The sequence below is a fragment of the Triticum urartu genome, chromosome 2A (genome assembly GCF_056163025.1).
Source record: "Triticum urartu cultivar PI428250 chromosome 2A, HENAU_Tu73, whole genome shotgun sequence".
NCBI lineage: Eukaryota > Viridiplantae > Streptophyta > Magnoliopsida > Poales > Poaceae > Triticum > Triticum urartu.
The window spans coordinates 150,080,359-150,096,243 of NC_141874.1; the positions used below are offsets into that span (position 1 = coordinate 150,080,359).

General features: G+C 43.5%; 1 pseudogene; it reads left to right on the top strand.

The window, feature by feature from the left end:
• The window catches only part of LOC125535441 (uncharacterized), a 113,172-nt pseudogene extending 103,998 nt beyond the window's left edge, over positions 1-9,174 (top strand).
• Positions 9,175-15,885: the final 6,711 nt, after the last annotated feature.

Genomic DNA, 15,885 nt, shown 5'->3' on the forward strand with positions numbered 1-15,885 from the left:
GTGAATGTCCGTCAGAGGATTTCATGGTCCAAGCAGGAATTAAAGAGGAATTTTATGCATATGTGCGTAATGCTGACATGGAGAACTTAGAGGCAGATAAGTGCCCCCAATACCTCTATTTAACTGATTCATTTGTGAGAAGGTTTAAATTTTCATCCTCGCGCAATTCACAAACTGTCCTGTTTGATCTTTATGATAAATCTTATACCATGGATATAGAGGATTTTAATACTGCCTGCAAACTCCCACAATGGGGTAGTGCTAGTGAACCTAGCAAATCTTAGCTTAGAGATTTTCTTGCTAGTATTACAGTGAGGGAATCTAGAGATGTAACACAAGCCACCATAGGGAGCATTCATTTTCCCGCTATACATTATTTTGCTATCTTATAGGAAGGTGCATAAATGGTAAAGATGAAGCATGTCACATGTGTGTACCTGATCTTAGCGTTCTCAGGAGCGCTGTTTTAGGAGATAAACAATATAACTTGGGGGCTATTGTTGCATGTAGGTTGCATAATAATCGTATTCATGGAGATTTCTTTGGTGGAATTTATGCAACTCGTATAGCTAACTTTCTTGAGATACCCATACGTGGAGATGATATTGAGTTGTCTCCTTCTTATCTAGATTATGATGCTATGGTTCGTCATCAGTTTGTTGAGAGGAACGACTAGTTCCTCCAGTACTGACTAATCTTTGACAGACGACGCACCTATCACGTCGCTCTCCCTGCTCCCGCTTTCTTTGACTTTCAGGGAAAGGGGAGATATGCTATAACCAGGGAGGAGGCGAATGAGTATAAGAGGAGGACGGAGACAGCTTGCCTCCAAGCAGCAGCTCATGAGGCAATAGCTGCTGCATCACAGTACGACCCCAACTACAACTTGGGATATCCGCTAGGCCAGCCGTGGCAATAGACCAACTTAGGCCAAAAGCCTAAGCTTGGGGGAGTACGTATTTCTCACCGACATTATATTCATGTTCACACACTCATGCTAGTTGTCGGTGCTCATACTTTTTCATTGTAATATCCATGCTAGTTTATTTCCCTCTTTATGCTTTCTTCTTGTGTGTCTGAAAACCTTAAGAAAAACCAAAAAAATAGTTGTAGCTTTTAGTTAGTTTACTTTCTATGCCTGTAGTAGTAGTAACTAAAAAGAAAATCCAAAAAGATTTCTCGTTCTTCTTTTGCTTGTTGGGAGCTTTCCCTGTAAATAGTTTTGTTTCTTTTCTTTTCTTTGGGGATCGATAGGAGAAGACCATAATTAAATTGTTGAAGTGGCTCTTTTATGCATTATTGTTTATCTGAAAAAAGAGCCCATATTGCCTTGTCTTCTCCTGTTTATTGAATGCCTGCAGATTCTAGCTTAGTCCAATGCACGTGCACTATTATTATTCACACCATTCGGTCGTGCAAGTGAAAGGCAATTATGACGATATATGATGGACTGACTGAGATGAGAAAGGCTGGTATGAACTCGACCTCTTTTGTTTTTGTAAATATGACTAGTTCATCGTTCTTGATTCGGCCTATTATGAATAAACATGTTTGCAATGACAATTAGAGATCATAGTTTCTTGTGCCATGCTTGATTAGCTATGAGTTATAATGGTTTACCTTGCGTGCCAACATGCTATTGAGATAGTTATGATGTGGTATGATAGGGTGGTATCCTCCTCTGAATGATTTAAGTGACTTGACTTGGCGCATGTTCACGCATGTAGTTGAAACAAAATCAACATAGCCTTCACGATATTTATGTTCATGGTGGATTATATCTTACTCATGCTTGCATTCGGTGTTGATTAATTTTAATGCATGTTCATGACTGTTGTCGCTCTCTAGCTGGTCGCTTCCCAGTCTTTTTCTATCCCTCACTTTTACTAAGCGAGAATACTGCTTGTGCATCCAATTCCATAAACCCCAAAGTTGTTCCATATGAGTCCACCATACCTACCTATATACGATATCTACCTGCCGTTCCAAGTAAATTTGTATGTGAAAAACTCTAAACCTTCAAATAAACATTCTGTTTTGTATGCTCGAATAGCTCATGTATCAACTAGGGTTGTCTGTATCTTCCATGCTAGGCAGGTTATTCTCAAGAGGAGTGGACTCCGCTCCTCACTCACGAGAAAATGGTTGGTCACCGGGATGCCCAGTCCCATGCTTTATGCAAATCAAATCAAAATAACTGCAAACAAAACTCCCCCGGGACTCTTGTTAGTTGGAGGCACTCGTTGGTTCGAGCAAGCCATGGATTGATGCTTGTTGGTGCAGGGGGAGTATAAACTTTACCATTCTGTTTGGGAACCGCCTATAATGTGTGTAGCATGGAAGATATCGAGATCTCTCGGTTTTTATGTTGACAATGAAAGTATACCGCTCAAAATATTATTCATATCTATTTCAAAACCGAGCTCTGGCACCTCTACAAATCCCTGCTTCCCTCTGCGAAGGGCCTATCCGTTTACTTTTATGTTGAGTCATCATCCTCTTATTAAAACGAACCAGTTGGAGAGCACCCCTGTCATTTGCATCCATTACTGTTAGTTTACATTGAGTATGACTTGACTGGATCTCTTTTACCATGAATTACAATGTCTAGTCAGTCCTTGATCTTTAAAGGTGCTCTGCATTTATGTTTTGCGGTCTCAGAAAGGGCTAGCGAGATACCATCTTGTTATATCATATTATCATTGTTTTGAGAAAGTGTTGTCATCCGAGATTTACTATTATTGCTCGCTAGTTGATTACGCCATTGATATGAGTAAACATGAGACCTAAATGTTATTGCGAATGTGGTTAGTTCATCATCTTTGCTGAAACTTGAATCATGGCTTTACATATTTACAACAACAAGAGCAAACAGAGTTTGTAAAAGTTTTTCTTTATCACTTTCAGTTTATCAACTGAATTGCTTGAGGACAAGCAAAGGTTTAAGCTTGGGGGAGTTGATACGTATCCGTCGTATATACTTTTCCAAACACTTTTGCCCTTGTTTTGGACTCTAACTTGCATGATTTGAATGGAGCTAACCCGGACTAATGTTGTTTTCAGCAGAATTGCCATGGTGTTATTTTTGTGTAGAAATAAAAGTTCTCGGAATGACCTGAAAATCAATGGAGATTATTTTGGGAATATATAAAAAATACTGGAAGAAAGATCCACGTCAGGGGGCTCACACCCTGTCCAAGAGGGTGGGGGCGCGCCCTACCCCCTGGGCATGCCCCCTACCTCGTGGGCCCCTTGACGCTCCACCTACCTCAACTCCAACTCCATATATTTGTGTTCAAGGAGAAAAAAATCAGAGAGAAGGATTCATCGCGTTTTACGATACGGAGCCACCGCCAAGCCCTAAACTCTCTCGGGAGGGCTGATCTGGAGTCCGTTCGGGGCTCCGGAGGGGGAATCTGTCGCCATCGTCATCATCAACCTTCCTCCATCACCAATTTCATGATGCTCACCGCCGTGCGTCAGTAATTCCATCATAGGCTTGCTTTACGGTGATGGGTTGGATGAGATTTATCATGTAGTCGAGTTAGTTTTGTTAGGGTTTGATCCCTAGTATACACTGTGTTCTGAGATTGATGTTGCTATGACTTTGATATGCTTAATGCTTGTCACTAGGGCCCGGGTGCCATGATTTCAGATCTGAACCTATTATGTTTTCATGAATATATGTGAGTTTTTGATCATATCTTGCAAGTCTATAGTCACCTACTATGTGTTATGATCCGGCAACTCTGAAGTGACAATAATCGGGACCACTCCCGGTGATGATCGTAGTTTGAGGAGTTCACGTATTCACTATGTGTTAATGCTTTGGTTCAGTACTCTATTAAAAGGAGGCCTTAATATCCCTTAGTTTCCAATAGGACCCCGCTGCCACGGGAGGGTAGGACAAAAGATGTCATGCAAGTTCTTTTCCATAAGCACGTATGACTATATTCGAAATACATGCCTACATTACATTGATGAACTGGAGCTAGTTCTGTGTCACCCTATGTTATAACTGTTACATGATCGATCGCATCTGGCATAATTCTCCATCACTCATCCATTGCCTACGAGCTTTTCCTATATTGTTCTTCGCTTATTTACTTTTTCGTTGCTATTATTACAATCACTACAAAACCCAAAAATATTACTTTGCTACCCCACTACTATCATATTACTTTTCTACTAAACACTTTGCTGCAAATATTAAGTTTCCAGGTGTGGTTGAATTGACAACTCGGCTGCTAATACTTGAGAATATTCTTTGGCTCCCGTTGTGTCGAATCAATAAATTTGGGTTGAATACTCTACCCTCGAAAACTGTTGCGATCCCCTATACTTGTGGGTTATCAATTTTACAAATCCTGCAAACCAAATAGGCATGTAGTAGTGTTCAAAACTACATGTAAGCACTAACACGTTTTCTTCTTTTGCAGATAAGATTAGGCCCGGTGGTGGATAATGTGATACAATATAACAATCACATCAAATGCCTACATCTTCATCTCTCGGAAATTACTTTGAACTCCTACCGAGGGACCTTACCGGAGATTATATTCGTCGGGTTCTTTGTTGTCAGAGCAAGGGTGCTGGAGGTAATGAGGTTTTCCCTACATTTATTTCGCAAAAATGAATGGTTTGTTGATGAGCGCCGTGACTGCAGTAGAATGGAATAGGCTCCGAAAATGTTGAATTTCATTTTGGAACTTGAGATGACAGAGTAATCGGAAGTCATCATCTCAACCCCATACATGACTTCTCAGTGGCTGACCCCTTTGAAAAAATTATGAGGTTTCGAAACCAGCCTTACAAGTGGTAATATTACTTTGAACCTCTCTTATATCCATGTTCAGCGGAGCAGTGCGAGCGTTTGCAGCTGATGAGCTGAATTTCATTTATAATATTAGTTTGAACCTTGTAATTTTCGAATTTGAGCCATATAACTCTGGAATCTGAACCTTGTAATATTTCGAGTTTTTGTGGTACAATCATTGAAATGGCATCATATGAGACTCGTATATTGGTAGCACTATTTTGACCTTAATATGCAATGGACTTAGATTTTATTAACCATTCTCGAATTTCTTTACCTTGTCGACCTCATAGCACATGATCTGTATAGCTAACTCGAGTGCGATCTTTGAAATTATTGCACATAGTTGGTTTCTTCAACTGTGTGCCCTGTAGAGCGCATAATTAATTATCGCACTCGAGTGTCCATCATCACCCTTCTGTGTAACGTTGACCTCATCACCCGCGGGTAAACTTATGACCGAAGTCATTCCACACACTTCATTTTTACAAAGCGTTTTGCCAATAAATGCCCATGATTTGTCCCTCTTCTAGCCGACGCGTGGCCAAACTAGCCGGGCGGGAAGCTTGCACTGTAGCGCGGGAACAGGCTCACTGACAATATATTTGGCGCCTCTTCGAGCCCACACATGGTCAAACGAAACACGTGCGGTGTTGTCAAGCGTGCTTTGGAATCCTCCGCTATGAACACGGTGACAAGACGTGACGATTACAGGCTGGCCGGTCCCCATTTATTATAGCGGCCATTTAACCCTTGTGTCTCTTCAACCTTTCGATCGCGGCCCACCATTGCAAGAAGCACACAACCACAACAAATTCTTAGAGGGTATCCTGCGCGGCTCCAATGGCGCTCCGAGCGGCTGCCGACGACGAGCAGCGGTTCACCATGCATGCCGTGGCGGACACCCACAAAAGGTTCATGGAGCTCTCAGTGGTTTACACCAACAATCCAGTCTAGGTGGGGCACTCCATCCACATCATGGAGTTGTTGCTTGCTGAGGAGAAGTACATGGTGGTCGAGTTCGACCTCGAGTACACCCGCGCTCGTGATGGGTCCGCAAGGTCGTCGTTGCCCAGATGTGCGTACACAATCACGTCCTCGTCTACCACTACTGCCTGGCCACAAGGCCTTGCGAGCATTTTGCCAGGTTTGTCAACAACCCCCACTACATGTTCGCTACGGTGGACATCACCAATGATGTAAAGGTGCTCAAGAATTCAGGCATCGCCTACCAGAATCTTGTCGACATCCAGGGCCAATACAAGATCTGGGGCAGCAAGGAGCATGAGAAGGACTCATTGGTTCACCTCGGCGAGGCCATCATCGATCCCAACTACAGAGACATGAAGGATTCCTGCAACAAGGACAAGCGTGCCTGGCACTTGGCCTGTATGGAGAAACTCAACAAAGCTCACGTCGTGTACGCAGCCAAGGAGGCATACACGAGCTACGAGATGTAGATGCGGATCGTTTACATGAGGAAGTGCCTCCTTCCCCAAAACATCTAGGGAGTTAGCTGGAAGCAGAGCAATGGCAAGCGTCATCGCAGCAAGTAGATGATTAGATCATCGTTTCTCCTAGTTTACTATGCATGTAATTGCTTACTTTGGTGTGTGGAAATGTTATGTGTGTAGTCACTTGTGTAATTGTATGCTTAATTTGGTTATGCAATGTTGTCTTTTAAATATATATGTTGATGCTCTGTAGACAGAGCAAATCACATCGCACACGGACTAAACAATGGAACCCGTCAGTAAGGATTTCATTAATCACTGACAATTGTATACCAGCAATCGTTTGCTCACAACACACACGGCTTATTAACAGGAATCGTCTGTGTTGTTATCAGTCTTCCCACACATTTCCGATTACAGACATGTTTGCTGCGTATCACACACATCTTGTTAAGTTGAACCGTTTCTGTTCTCTTGGGCCAACGCAAATAGTTCATCCAAGTGAACTGTATCCCGTATATCACACACACCTTCATATAGCTGCCCATTTCTATTGTTCCACCTCATCACAAATAGTTTATCCGAGTGAATTGTATGTCGTATATCGCACACGCCTTCATCTGGCTGCCCGTTTCTTTTGTTCCGCCTCATCAAAAACAGTTCATTGGACTGAACCGTATGCCCCGCATCACACATGCAACTAAAATCTAAACAGTGTTTGATGTATCCTTCATCACAAACGTTTTGCATCTTTTTGGACGGTGTTTTTACATCACGGTTTGCTATTAATGCATCGAACATAGTTTTGTCAAAGGGTCTTTGATCATAGTGTCGCATTAGCAGCATCCTGTAGTAGTGACAACACGAATGAAGGGACAAATGCAACACGCCAGCCCAAGCCCGGCAACCCTAGTTAGAGAGCCAGATGGGCCGACAATAGGCTTGCCAGGCCTCCTCATGCCCAACCGGGCGCTGTGGTGGCGCAGGAGAATGACCACGAAGTAGTGGAGCTGATGTTGGGGAACGTAGTAATTTCCAAAAAAAATCCTACGCAGACGCAAGATCATGGTGATGTATAGCAACGAGAGGGGGGGTGTTGTCTACGTACCCTCGTAGATCGTAAGTGGAAGCGTTATGACAACACGGTTGATGTAGTCGTACGTCTTCACGATCGACCGATCCTAGTACCGAAAGTATGGCACCTCCGCGATCTGCACACATTCAGCTCGGTGACGTCCCACAAACTCACGATCCAGCAGAGTTTTGAGGAAGAGCTTCATCAGCACGATGGCGTGATGACGGTGATGATGATGCTACCGGGACAGGGCTTCGCCTAAGCACCGCTACGATATGACCGAGGCGGATTATGGTTGAGGGGGCACCGCACACGGCTGGAAACAATCAACTTGTGTGTTCTAGGGTGCCCCCTGCCCCCGTATATAAAGGAGCAAGGGGGAAGGCCGGCCGGCCCTTGGGGCGTGCCAGGAGAGGAGGAGTCCTTCTCCTAGTAGGAGTAGGACTCCCCTTTCCTACTCCTACTAGGAGGGGGAAAGGAAGGAGGAGAGGGAGAAGGAAAGGGGGGCGCCGCCCCCCTTCCCTAGTCCAATTCGGACCAGGGGGGAGGGGGCGCGGCCTGCCTTGGCCGGCCCTCTCTCTCTGCACTAAGGCTCATGTGGCCCATTAGTTCTCCTGGGGGGGTTCCGGTAACCCTCTAGCACTCTGGTTTTCTCCGAAATCACCCGGAACACTTCCGGTGTTCGAATATAGCCGTCCAATATATCAATCTTTATGTCTCGACCATTTAGAGACTCCTCGTCGTGTCCGTGATCACATCCGGGACTCAAAACTATCTTCGGTACATCAAAACACATAAACTCATAATACCGATCGTCACCGAACGTTAAGCATGCGGACCCTACGGGTTCGAGAACTGTGTAGACATGACCAAGATGCGTCTCCAGTCAATAACCAATAGCGGAACCTGGATGTTCATATTGGCTCCCACATATTCTATGAAGATCTTTATCGGTCAAACCGGATAACAACATAAGTTGTTCCCTTTGTCTTCGGTATGTTACTTGCCCGAGATTCGATCGTCGGTATCTAAATACATAGTTCAATATCGTTACTGGCAAGTCTCTTTACTCGTTCCATAATGCATCATCCCGCAACTAACTCATTAGTCACATTGCTTGCAAGGCTTATAGTAATGTGCATTACCGGGAGGGCCCAGAGATACCTCTCCGACAATCAGAGTGACATATCCTAATCTCGATCTATGCCAACTCAACAAACACCATCAGAGACACCTGTAGAGCACCTTTATAATCACCCAGTTACATTGTGACGTTTGGTAGCACACAAAGTGTTCCTCCGGTATTCTGGAGTTGCATGATCTCATAGTCATAGGAACATGTATAAGTTATGGAGAAAGCAATAGCAACAAACTAAACGATCATCGTGCTAATCTAACGCATGGGTCAAGTCAATCACATCATTCTCTAATGATGCGATCTCGTTAATCAAATGACAACTCATGTCTATGGTTAGGAAACATAACTATCATTGATTCAACGAGCTAGTCAAGTAGAGGCATACTAGTGACATTCTGTTTGTCTATGTATTCACACATGTACTAAGTTTCCGATTAATACAATTCTAGAATGAATAATAAACATTTATAATGATATAAGGAAATATAAATAACAACTTTATTATTGCCTCTAGGGCATATTTCCTTCAGCTGATGGTCAGGGCGTGGGCGCCAATCGGCTGTACAAGGCCCATCGTCCTGGGGGTGATGAGGAGGAGGAGATGGTAGATGATGTGGTCGAGCCGGAGGTGGAAAATGACAAGGCTAAGGGCCCCCGCCGCCCCAAGTGCCTCCAGGGTCGGCCCGACTAGGATGTATCGATGCTTGTAAGCTTGATTTACCCCAATTCCCGAACGCCCTTACACTCAATCCCCGTATGAACCCTAAAATCCATCTGTACCTCCTAAATGCAAATGTGGTGGTTAATCCCCTTTCGAACCCCCACATTTAATACAATCCCTAATGCATGAATCTAATGTGGAAATTGAATACAATACGCAAATAAAATGCACAAATCGAGAGACATGACAAAGGGCTTACCTCCATTGTTGAACCCCTGCCGGCGTTGTGGTGAAGCTGGTAATTGATGTTGGTGCTCACATGCAGTTCTTAGCTCTGCTGCTCGCCGCCACCGGTGTGAGAGTGGGAAGAGTGGAGATAGGGGGAAGAGCAATGAGGGAAGGTGGGGGTAATTATGTCGGTGCTTTGGGAAACAACGCGACTTCTAGAGCCTATCTCCTCGCGTGCATGAAGGAAATATGCCCTAGAGGCAATAATAAAGTTATTATTTATTTCCTTATTTCATGATAAATGTTTATTATTCATGCTAGAATTGTATTAACCGAAAACATAATACATGTGTGAATACATAGACAAATAGAGTGTCACTAGTATGCCTCTACTTGACTAGCTCATTAATAAAAAGATGGTTATGTTTCCTAACCATAGACATGAGTTTTCATTTGATAAACGGGATCACATCATTAGGAGAATGATGTGATTGACTTGACCCGTTCCGTTAGCTTAGCACTTGATCATTTTAGTTTACTGCTATTGATTTCTTCATGACTTATACATGTTCCTATGACTATGAGATTATGCAACTCCAGGTTACCGGAGGAACAATTTGTGTGCTACCAAATGTCACAACGTAACTGGGTGACTATAAAGGTGCTCTACAGGTGTCTCCAATGGTACTTGTTGAGTTGGCATAGATCGAGATTAGGATTTGTCACTCCAATTGTCGGAGAGGTATCTCTGGGCCCTCTCGGTAATGCACATCACTATAAGCCTTGCAAGCAATGCAACTAATGAGTTAGTTGCGGGATAGTGTAGAGAGACTTGCCGGTAACGAGATTGAACTAGGTATTGAGATATCGACGATCCAATCTTGGGCAAGTAACATACCGATGACAAAGGGAACAACGTATGTTGTTATGCGGTTTGACCGATAAAGATCTTCATAGAATATGTAGGACCAATATGAACATCCAGGTTCCACTATTGGTTATTGATCGGAGACGTTTCTCGGTCATGTCTACATAGTTCTCGAACCCGTAGGGTCCGCACGCTTAACGTTCGGTGACGATCGGTATTATGCGTTTATGTGATTTGATGTACCGAAGGTAGTTCGGAGTCCCGAATGAGATCGGGGACATGATGAGGAGTCTCGAAATGGTCGAGACATAAAGATTGATATATTGGACGACTATATTCGGACATCAAAAAGGTTCTGAGTGATTTGGACATTTTTCGGAGTACCGGGGAGTTACGGGAATACGGGGAAGAAGTATTGGGACTCATGGGCCAAGAGGTTGAAGAGAGGAGGCAGGGCGTGCAGCCCCCCTAGCCCAAACCGAATTGGACTAGGGGACCAGTCCCCCTTTCCTCCTTTCCTCCCTCTCCTTCCTTCTCCCCTTCCCCCTTCCTTTTAGGAGTCCTACTCCTACTAGGAGGAGGACTCCTACTAGGAGGAGGACTCCTCCTCCTGGCGCGCCCTATAGGGGCCAGCCGGCCTCCCCCCTTGCTCCTTTATATACGGGGGCAGGGGGCACCCTAGAACAAACAAGTTGATAATTGATCCCTTAGCCGTGTGTGGTGCCCCCCTCCACCATAATCCACCTCGATCATATTGTAGTGGTGCTTAGGCGAAGCCCTACGTCGGTAGCAACATCATCACCGTCATGACACCGTCGTGCTGACGGAACTCTCCCGTGAAGCTCTGCTGGATCGGAGTTCGTCGGACGTCATCAAGCTGAACGTGTGCTAAACTCGGAGGTGTCGTGCGTTCAGTACATGGATCGGTCGGATCGTGAAGACGTTCGACTACATCAACCGTGTTCTCATAACGCTTCCGCTTACGGTCTATGAGGGTACGTGGACAATACTCTTCCCTCTCGTTGCTATGCATCACCATGATCTTGCATGTGCGTAGGAAATTTTTTCAAATTACTACGTTCCCCAACAGTGGCATCCGAGCCAGGTTTATGCATAGATGTTATATGCACGAGTAGAACACAAGTGAGTTGTGGGCGATACAAGTCATACTGCTTACCAGCATGTCATACTTTGGTTCGGCGGTATTGTTGGATGAAGCGGCCCGGACCTTGATCTCGGAGGTTGTCGCTTTATTGTATGAAATTCAATAGCCATGTAATTGATGTACTTTATCACTAAGCGGTAGCGATAGTCATGGAGGCAATAATTGGCATGACGACAATGATGTTTCAATGGAGATCAAGGTGTCAAGCCGGTAACGGTGGTGATCATGATAGTGCTTTGGAGATGGAGATCACATGCACAAGATGATCCTTTATGCATCTTATTCTGCTTGATTGACGGTAGCATTATAAGATGATCTCTCACTAAATTTCAAGGTACAAGTATTCTCCCTGAGTATGCACCGTTGCCAAAGTTCGTCGTGCTGAGACACCACGTGATGATCGGGTGTGATAAGCTCTACGTTCATATACAACGGGTGCAAGCCAGTTTTTGCACACGCAGAAATACTCGGGTTACACTTGACGAGCCTAGCATATGCAGATATGGCCTCGGAACATCGAGACCGAAAGGTCGAGCGTGAATCATATAGTAGATATGATCAACATAGTGATGTTCACCATTGAAAACTACTCCGTCTCACGTGATGACCGGACATGGTTTAGTTGATATGGATCACGTGATCACTTAGATGACTAGAGGGATATCTATCTAAGTGGGAGTTCTTAAATATGATTAATTGAACTTTAATTTATCATGAACTTAGTACCTGATAGTATTTTTCTTGTCTATGTTGTTGTAGATAGATGGCCCATGCTGTTGTTCCATTAAATTTTAATGCGTTCCTTGAGAAAGCAAAGTTGAAAGATGATGGTAGCAATTACACGGACTGGGTCTGTAACTTGAGGATTATCCTCATTGCTATACAGAAGAATTATGTCTTGGAAGCACCGCTAGGTGTACCACCTGCGCTGTCAACTGCAGACATTGTGAATGCCTGGCAGTCGCGCGTTGATGACTACTTGATAGTTCAGTGTGCCATGCTTTATGGCTTAGAACCGAGACTTCAACGACGTTTTGAAAGTCATGGAGCATATGGGATGTTCCAGGAGTTGAAGTTAATATTTCAAGCAAATGCCCGGATTGAGAGATATGAAGTCTCCAATAAGTTCTACAACTGCAAGATGGAGGAGAATAGTTCTGTCAGTGAACATATACTCAGAATGTCTGGGTACCATAACCACTTGACTCAACTGGGAGTTAATCTTCCTGATGATAGTGTCATTGACAGAGTTCTTCAATCACTGCCACCAAGCTACAAAAGCTTCGTGATGAACTATAATATGCAAGGGATGGATAAGAAAATTCCCGAGCTCTTCGCAATACTAAAGGCTGCAGAGGTAGAAATCAAGAAGGAGCATCAAGTGTTGATGGTCAATAAGACCACCAGTTTCAAGAAGAAGGGTAAAGGGAAGAAGAAAGGGAACTTCAAGAAGAATGGAAAACAAGTTGCTGCTCAAGAGAAGAAACCCAAGTCTGGACCTAAGCCTGAGACTGAGTGCTTCTACTACAAAGGGACTGGTCACTGGAAGCGGAACTGCCCCAAGTATTTGGCTGATAAGAAGGATGGCAAGGTGAACAAAGGTATATGTGATATACATGTTATTGATGTGTACCTTACTAAAGCTCGCAGTAGCACCTGGGTATTTGATACTGGTTCTGTTGCTAATATTTGCAACTCTAAATAGGGACTACGTATTAAGCGAAGATTGGCTAAGGACGAGGTGACGATGCGCGTGCGAAATGGTTCCAAAGTCGATGTGATCGTCGTCGGCACGCTACCTCTACATCTACCTTCGGGATTAGTTTTAGACCTGAATAATTGTTATTTGGTGCCAGCGTTGAGCATGAACATTATATATGGATCTTGTTTGATGCGAGACGGTTATTCATTTAAATCAGAGAATAATGGTTGTTCTATTTATATGAGTAATATCTTTTATGGTCATGCACCCTTGAAGAGTGGTCTATTTTTGATGAATCTCGATAGTAGTGATACACATATTCATAATGTTGAAGCCAAAAGATGCAGAGCTGATAATGATTGTGCAACTTATTTGTGGCACTGCCGTTTAGGTCATATTGGTGTAAAGCGCATGAAGAAACTCCATTTTGATGGACTTTTGGAATCACTTGATTATGAATCACTTGGTACTTGCAAACCATGCCTCATGGGCAAGATGGCTAAAACGTCGTTCTCCGGAACTATGGAGCGAGTAACAGATTTGTTGGAAATCATATATACTGATGTATGTGGTCTGATGAATATTGAGGCTCGCGGCGGGTATCGTTATTTTCTCACCTTCACAGATGATTTGAGCAGATATGGGTATATATACTTGATGAAACATAAATCTGAAAAATTTGAAAAGTTCAAAGAATTTCATAGTGAAGTGGAAAATCATCATAACAAGAAAATAAAGTTTCTGCAATCTGATCGTGGAGGAGAATATTTGAGTTACAAGTTTGGTCTTCATTTGAAACAATGCGGAATAGTTTCGCAACTCACGCCACCCGGAACACTACAGCGTAATGGTGTGTCCGAACATCGTAATTGTACTTTACTAGATATGGTGCGATCTATGATGTCTCTTACTAATTTACCGTTATCGTTTTGGGGTTACGCTTTAGAGACAACTGCATTCACGTTAAATAGGGCACCATCTAAATCCGTTCAGACAACGCGTTATGAACTATGGTTTGGCAAGAAACCAAAGTTGTCGTTTCTTAAAGTTTGGGGCTGCGATGCTTATGTGAAAAAAGCTTCAACCTGATAAGCTCGAACCCAAATCGGAGAAATGTGTCTTCATAGGATACCCGAAGGAGACTGTTGGGTACACCTTCTATCACAGATCCGAAGGAAAGACATTTGTTGCTAAGAATGGATCCTTTCTAGAGAGTGAGTTTCTCTCGAAAGAAGTGAGTGGGAGGAAAGTAGAACTTGATGAGGTAACTGTACCTGCTCCCTTATTGGAAAGTAGTCCATCACAAAAAATGGTTCCTGTGACACCTACACCAATTAGTGTGGAAGCCAATGATGATGATCATGAAACTTCAGATCAAGTTACTACCGAACCTCGTAGGTCAACCAAAGTAAGATCCGCACCAGAGTGGTACGGTAATCCTGTTCTGGAGGTCATGTTACTTGACCATGACGAACCTACGAACTATGAGGAGGCGATGATGAGCCCAGATTCCGCAAAATGGCTTGAGGCCATGAAATCTGAGATGGAATCCATGTATGAGAACAAAGTGTGGACTTTGGTTGACTTGCCCGATGTCGGCAAGCCATCGAGAATAAATGGATCTTCAAGAAGAAGACTGACGTTGACGGTAACATTACTGTCTACAAAGCTCGACTTGTTGCGAAAGGTTTTTGACAAGTTCAAGGAGTTGACTACGATGAGACCTTCTCACCCGTAGCGATGCTTAAGTCCGCCCGAATCATGTTAGCAATTGCCGCATTTTATGATTATGAAATTTGGCAAATGGATGTAAGGACTGCATTCCTGAATGGATTTCTGGAAGAAGAGTTGTATATGATGCAACCTGAAGGTTTTATCGATCCAAAGGGTGCTAACAAAGTGTGCAAGCTCCAGTGATCCATTTATGGACTGGTGCAAGCCTCTCGGAGTTGGAATAAACGTTTTGATAGTGTGATCAAAGCATATGGTTTTATACAGACTTTTGGAGAAGCATGTATTTGCAAGAAAGTGAGTGGGAGCTCTGTAGCATTTCTGATATTATATGTGGATGACATATTGTTGATCGGAAATGATACTGAATTTCTGGATAGCATAAAAGGATACTTGAATAAGAATTTTTCAATGAAAGACCTCGGTGAACCCACTTATATATTGGGCATCAAGATCTATAGAGATAGATCAAGACGCTTAATTGGACTTTCACAAAGCACATACCTTGATAAAGTTTTGAAGAAGTTCAAAATGGATCAAGCAAAGAAAGGGTTCTTGCCTGTGTTACAAGGTGTGAAGTTGAGTACGACTCAATGCCCGACCAATGCAGAAGATAGAGAGAAAATGAAAAATGTTCCCTATGCTTCAGCCATAGGCTCTATCATGTATGCAATGATGTGTACCAGACCTGATGTGTGCCTTGCTATTAGTTTAGCAGGGAGGTACCAAAGTAATCCAGGAGTGGATCACTAGACAGCGGTCAAGAACATCCTGAAATACTTGAAAAGGACTAAGGATATGCTTCTCGTTTATGGAGGTGACAAAGAGCTCGTCGTAAATGGTTACACTGATGCAAGCTTTGACAATGATGCGGACGATTCTAAATCACAAACCGGATACATGTTTATATTGAACGGTGGAGCTGTTAGTTGGAGCGGTTCTAAACAAAGCGTCGTGGCAGGATCTACGTGTGAAGTGGAGTATATAGCTGCTTCGGAAGCAGCAAGTGAAGGAGTTCATATCTGATCTAGGTGTCATACCTAGTGC